Raw genomic sequence first — 7364 nt, 5'->3', positions numbered from 1 at the left:
CCGCAACTAGAAACTCCGCCACTAGAATCTCCACAACTAGAAAACTCCGCAACTAGAAACTCTGCATCTAGAAACTCCGCAACTAGAAACTTCACAGCTAGAAACACCACAAATGGAAACTCCACAAGTACATACTCCACAACTAGAAACTGCACAACTACGAACCCCACAACTACGAACCCCACAACTAGAAACTCCACAACTAGAAACTCAACAACTTGAGACTTCGCAACTGGAAACTTCACAACTAGAAACTCCACAACTAGAGACTCCACAACTAGAAACTCGAAAACTAGAAACTCAACAACTACAAACCTCACAACTAGAAACTCCACAACTAGAAACTCCGCAACTAGAAACTCCACAGCCAGAAAATCCACAACTAGAAACTCCGCAACAAGAAACTCAGCAAATAGAAACTCCACAACTAGAAACTCCACAACTAGAAACTCCACAGCCAGAGACTCCACAGCTAGAGACTGCACAACTAGAGACTCCGCAACTTGAAACTCCACAGCTAGAAACTCCACAACTAGAAACTCCACAACCAGAGACTCCAAAACCAGAGACTGCACAACTAGAGACTCTGCAACTAGAAACTCCACAGCTAGAAACTCCGCAACTAGAAACTCCACAACTAGAGACTTTGCAACTAGAAACTCGACAACTTAAAACTCTGCAACTAGAAAATCCGCAACTATAAACTCAAGTAGAAACTCCCCAACTAGAAACTTCGCAACTAGAAACTCTACAACTCGAAAATCCACAGCTAGAAACTTCACAACTAGAAACTCCCCATCAAGAAGCTCCACAATTAGAAACTCCACAACTAAAAACTCCACAACTAGAAACTCCACAACTACAAACTCCACAACTTGAAACTCCGCAACTAGAAACTCCGCAACTAGAAACTCCACAACTAGAAAACTCTGAAACTAGAAACCCTGCAACTAGAAACTCCACAGCTAGAAACTCCACAACTAGAAACTCCGCAACTAGAAACTCCGCAACTAGAAACTCCACAACTAGAAAACTCCGAAACTAGAAACCCTGCAACTTGAAATTCCACAACTAGAAACTCCACAACTAGAAACTCCACAACTAGAAATTCCACAACTAGAGACTCAACAACTAGAGACTCCTCAACTAAAAGCTCCACAACTAGAAACTCCGTAACTATAAATTCCACAACTAGAAACTCCACAACTACAGACTCCGCAACTAGAAAACTCCGCAACTAGAAACTCCACAACTAGAAACTCCGCAACTGGAAACTCCGCAACTAGAAACTCTGCAACTAGAAACTCAACAACTAGAAACTCCACAACTAGAAACTCCACAGCCAAAAACTCCATAACTTGAAACCCAACAAATAGCTACTCCACAACTACAGACTCCACGACTAGAAACTCCACAACTAGAAACTCCGCAACTAGAAACTCCACAAGTAGACACTCCACAACTAGAAACTCCACAACTAGAGACCCCACAACTAGAGAATCCTCAACTAAAAACTCCACAACTAGAAACTCCGCAACTAGAAACTCCGCAACTAGAAACTTCACAGCTAGAAACTCCACAACTTAAGACTTCGCAACTAAAGAACTCGGCAACTAGAAATTCAAACACTAGAAACTCCACAACTAGAAACTCCACAAACAGAAACTCCGCAACTAGAAACTCACTCCGCCACTAGAGACTCCACAACTTGAAATTCCACAACCAGAAACTCCACAACTAGAAACTCCACAACTGGAAATTCCACAACTAGAGACTCAACAACTAGAGACTCCTCAACTAAAAGCTCCACAACTAGAAACTCCGTAACTAGAAATTCCACAACTAGAAACTCCACAACTACAGACTCCGCAACTAGAAAACTCCGCAACTTGAAACTCCACAACTAGAAACTCCACAACTTGAAAGCCCATAACTAGATACTCCACAACTACAAACTCCACAACTAGAAACTCCACAACTAGAAACACCACAACTTGAAGCTCCGCAACTAGAAACTCCGCAACTAGAAACTCCACAACTAGAAAACTCCGCAACTAGAAACTCTACAACTAGAAACTCCGCCACTAGAAATTCCACAACTTGAAACACCACAGCTATATACTCCACAACTACAAATTCCACAACAAGAAACTCCACAACTAGAAACTCCACAACTTGGAACTCCGCAACTAGGAACTCCGCCACTAGAATCTCCACAACTAGAAAACTCCGCAACTAGAAACTCTGCATCTAGAAACTCCGCAACTAGAAACTCCACAGCTAGAAACACCACAAATGGAAACTCCACAAGTACATACTCCACAACTAGAAACTGCACAACTACGAACCCCACAACTACGAACCCCACAACTAGAAACTCCACAACTAGAAACTCAACAACTTGAGACTTCGCAACTGGAAACTTCGCAACTAGAAACTCCACAACTAGAGACTCCACAACTAGAAACTCGAAAACTAGAAACTCAACAACTACAAACCTCACAACTAGAAACTCCACAACTAGAAACTCCGCAACTAGAAACTCCACAGCCAGAAAATCCACAACTAGAAACTCCGCAACAAGAAACTCAGCAAATAGAAACTCCACAACTAGAAACTCCACAACTAGAAACTCCACAGCCAGAGACTCCACAGCTAGAGACTGCACAACTAGAGACTCCGCCACTTGAAACTCCACAGCTAGAAACTCCACAACTAGAAACTCCACAACCAGAGACTCCAAAACCAGAGACTGCACAGCTAGAGACTCCGCAACTAGAAACTCCACAGCTAGAAACTTCGCAACTAGAAACTCCACAACTAGAGACTTTGCAACTAGAAACTCGACAACTTAAAACTCTGCAACTAGAAAATCCGCAACTATAAACTCAAGTAGAAACTCCCTAACTAGAAACTTCGCAACTAGAAACTCCACAACTCGAAAATCCACAACTAGAAACTTCACAACTAGAAACTCCCCATCAAGAAGCTCCACAATTAGAAACTCCACAACAAAAACTCCACAACTAGAAACTCCACAACTACAAACTCCACAACTTGAAACTCCGCAACTAGAAACTCCGCAACTAGAAACTCCACACCTAGAAAACTCCGAAACTAGAAACCCTGCAACTAGAAACTCCACAGCTAGAAACTCCACAACTAGAAACTCCGCAACTAGAAACTCCGCAACTAGAAACTCCACAACTAGAAAACTCCGAAACTAGAAACCCTGCAACTTGAAATTCCACAACTAGAAACTCCACAACTAGAAACTCCACAACTAGAAATTCCACAACTAGAGACTCAACAACTAGAGACTCCTCAACTAAAAGCTCCACAACTAGAAACTCCGTAACTAGAAATTCCACAACTAGAAACTCCACAACTACAGACTCCGCAACTAGAAAACTCCGCAACTAGAAACTCCACAACTAGAAACTCCGCAACTAGAAACTCCGCAACTAGAAACTCTGCAACTAGAAACTCCGCAACTAGAAACTCCACAGCTAGAAACTCCACAGCTTGAAACACCAAAACTAGATACTCCACAACTACAAATTCCACAACTAGAAACTCCACCACTAGAAGCTCCGCAACTAGAAACTCCGCAGCTAGAAACTCCACGACTTGAGACTTCGCAACTAGAAACTCGGCAACTAGAAACTCAACAACTAGAAACTCCACAACTAGAAACTCCACAGCCAAAAACTCCATAACTTGAAACCCAACAAATAGCTACTCCACAACTACAGACTCCACGACTAGAAACTCCACAACTAGAAACTCCACAACTAGAAACTCCACAAGTAGACACTCCACAACTAAAAACTCCACAACTAGAGACCCCACAACTAGAGACTCCTCAACTAAAAACTCCACAACTAGAAACTCCGCAACTAGAAACTTCACAGCTAGAAACTCCACAACTTGAGACTTCGCAACTAAAGAACTCGGCAACTAGAAATTCAAACACTAGAAACTCCACAACTAGAAACTCCACAACTAGAAACTCCACAAACGGAAACTCCGCAACTAGAAACTCACTCCGCCACTAGAGACTCCACAACTTGAAATTCCACAACTAGAAACTCCACAACTAGAAACTCCACAACTAGAAATTCCACAACTAGAGACTCAACAACTAGAGACTCCTCAACTAAAAGCTCCACAACTAGAAACTCCGTAACTAGAAATTCCACAACTAGAAACTCCACAACTACAGACTCCGCAACTAGAAAACTCCGCAACTAGAAACTCCACAACTAGAAACTCCACAACTTGAAAGCCCACAACTAGATACTCCACAACTACAAACTCCGCAACTAGAAACTCCACAACTAGAAACTCCACAACTTGAAGCTCCGCAACTAGAAACTCCGCAACTAGAAACTCCCCAACTAGAAAACTCCGCAACTAGAAACTCTACAACTAGAAACTCCGCCACTAGAAATTCCACAACTTGAAACACCACAGCTATATACTCCACAACTACAAATTCCACAACTAGAAACTCCACAACTAGAAACTCCACAACTTGGACATCCGCAACTAGAAACTCCGCCACTAGAATCTCCACAACTAGAAAACTCCGCAACTAGAAACTCTGCATCTAGAAACTCCGCAACTAGAAACTCCACAGCTAGAAACACCACAAATGGAAACTCCACAAGTACATACTCCACAACTAGAAACTGCACAACTACGAACCCCCAACTACGAACCCCACAACTAGAAACTCCACAACTAGAAACTCAACAACTTGAGACTTCGCAACTGGAAACTTCACAACTAGAAACTCCACAACTAGAGACTCCACAACTAGAAACTCGAAAACTAGAAACTCAACAACTACAAACCTCACAACTAGAAACTCCACAACTAGAAACTCCGCAACTAGAAACTCCACAGCCAGAAAATCCACAACTAGAAACTCCGCAACAAGAAACTCAGCAAATAGAAACTCCACAACTAGAAACTCCACGACTAGAAACTCCACAGCCAGAGACTCCACAGCTAGAGACTGCACAACTAGAGACTCCGCAACTTGAAACTCCACAGCTAGAAACTCCACAACTAGAAACTCCACAACCAGAGACTCCAAAACCAGAGACTGCACAACTAGAGACTCCGCAACTAGAAACTCCACAGCTAGAAACTCCGCAACTAGAAACTCCACAACTAGAGACTTTGCAACTAGAAACTCGACAACTTAAAACACTGCAACTAGAAAATCCGCAACTATAAACTCAAGTTGAAACTCCCCAACTAGAAACTTCGCAACTAGAAACTCCACAACTCGAAAATCCACAACTAGAAACTTCACAACTAGAAACTCCCCATCAAGAAGCTCCACAATTAGAAACTCCACAACTAAAAACTCCACAACTAGAAACTCCACAACTACAAACTCCACAACTTGAAACTCCGCAACTAGAAACTCCGCAACTAGAAACTCCACAACTAGAAAACTCCGAAACTAGAAACCCTGCAACTAGAAACTCCACAGCTAGAAACTCCACAACTAGAAACTCCGCAACTAGAAACTCCGCAACTAGAAACTCCACAACTAGAAAACTCCGAAACTAGAAACCCTGCAACTTGAAATTCCACAACTAGAAACTCCACAACTAGAAACTCCACAACTAGAAATTCCACAACTAGAGACTCAACAACTAGAGACTCCTCAACTAAAAGCTCCACAACCAGAAACTCCGTAACTAGAAATTCCACAACTAGAAACTCCACAACTACAGACTCCGCAACAAGAAAACTCCGCAACTATAAACTCCACAACTAGAAACTCCGCAACTAGAAACACCGCAACTAGAAACTCTGCAACTAGAAACTCCGCAACTAGAAACTCTACAGCTAGAAACTCCACAACTTGAAACACCAAAACTAGATACTCCACAACTACAAATTCCACAACTAGAAACTCCACCACTAGAAGCTCCGCAACTAGAAACTCCGCAGCTAGAAACTCCACGACTTGAGACTTCGTAACTAGAAACTCGGCAACTAGAAACTCAACAACTAGAAACTCCACAACTAGAAACTCCACAGCCAAAAACTCCATAACTTGAAACCCAACAAATAGCTACTCCACAACTACAGACTCCACGACTAGAAACTCCACAACTAGAAACTCCACAACTAGAAATTCCACAAGTAGACACTCCACAACTAGAAACTCCACAACTAGAGACCCCACAACTAGAGACTCCTCAACTAAAAACTCCACAACTAGAAACTCCGCAACTAGAAACTCCGCAACTAGAAACTTCACAGCTAGAAACTCCACAACTTGAGACTTCGCAACTAAAGAACTCGGCAACTAGAAATTCAAACACTAGAAACTCCACAACTAGAAACTCCACAAACGGAAACTCCGCAACTAGAAACTCACTCCGCCACTAGAGACTCCACAACTTGAAATTCCACAACTAGAAACTCCACAACTAGAAACTCCACAACTAGAAATTCTACAACTAGAGACTCAACAACTAGAGACTCCTCAACTAAAAGCTCCACAACTAGAAACTCCGTAACTAGAAATTCCACAACTAGAAACTCCACAACAACAGACTCCGCAACTAGAAAACTCCGCAACTAGAAACTCCACAACTAGAAACTCCACAACTTGAAAGCCCACATCTAGATACTCCACAACTACAAACTCCACAACTAGAAACTCCACAACTAGAAACTCCACAACTTGAAGCTCCGCAACTAGAAACTCCGCAACTAGAAACTCCACAACTAGAAAACTGCGCAACTAGAAACTCTACAACTAGAAACTCCGCCACTAGAAATTCCACAACTTGAAACACCACAGCTATATACTCCACAACTACAAATTCCACAACTAGAAACTCCACAACTAGAAACTCCACAACTTGGACATCCGCAACTAGAAACTCCGCCACTAGAATCTCCACAACTAGAAAACTCCGCAACTAGAAACTCTGCATCTAGAAACTCCGCAACTTGAGACTTCGCAACTGGAAACTTCACAATTAGAAACTCCACAACCAGAGACTCCACAACTAGAAACTCGAAAACTAGAAACTCAACAACTACAAACCTCACAACTAGAAACTCCGTAACTAGAAACTCCACAACTAGAAACTCCAAAACTTGAAGCTCCGCAACTAGAAACTCCGCAACTAGAAACTCCACAACTAGAAACTCCAAAACTTGAAGCTCCGCAACTAGAAACTCCGCAACTAGAAACTCCACCACTAGAAAACTCCGCAACTAGAAACTCTACAACTAGAAACTCCGCCACTAGAAATTCCACAACTTGAAACACCACAGCTATATACTCCACAACTACGAATTCCACAACTAGAAACTCCACA

The sequence above is a fragment of the Rhipicephalus microplus genome, chromosome 8, assembly GCF_043290135.1.
Source record: "Rhipicephalus microplus isolate Deutch F79 chromosome 8, USDA_Rmic, whole genome shotgun sequence".
NCBI lineage: Eukaryota > Metazoa > Arthropoda > Arachnida > Ixodida > Ixodidae > Rhipicephalus > Rhipicephalus microplus.
This window is presented reverse-complemented; position numbering follows the sequence as displayed.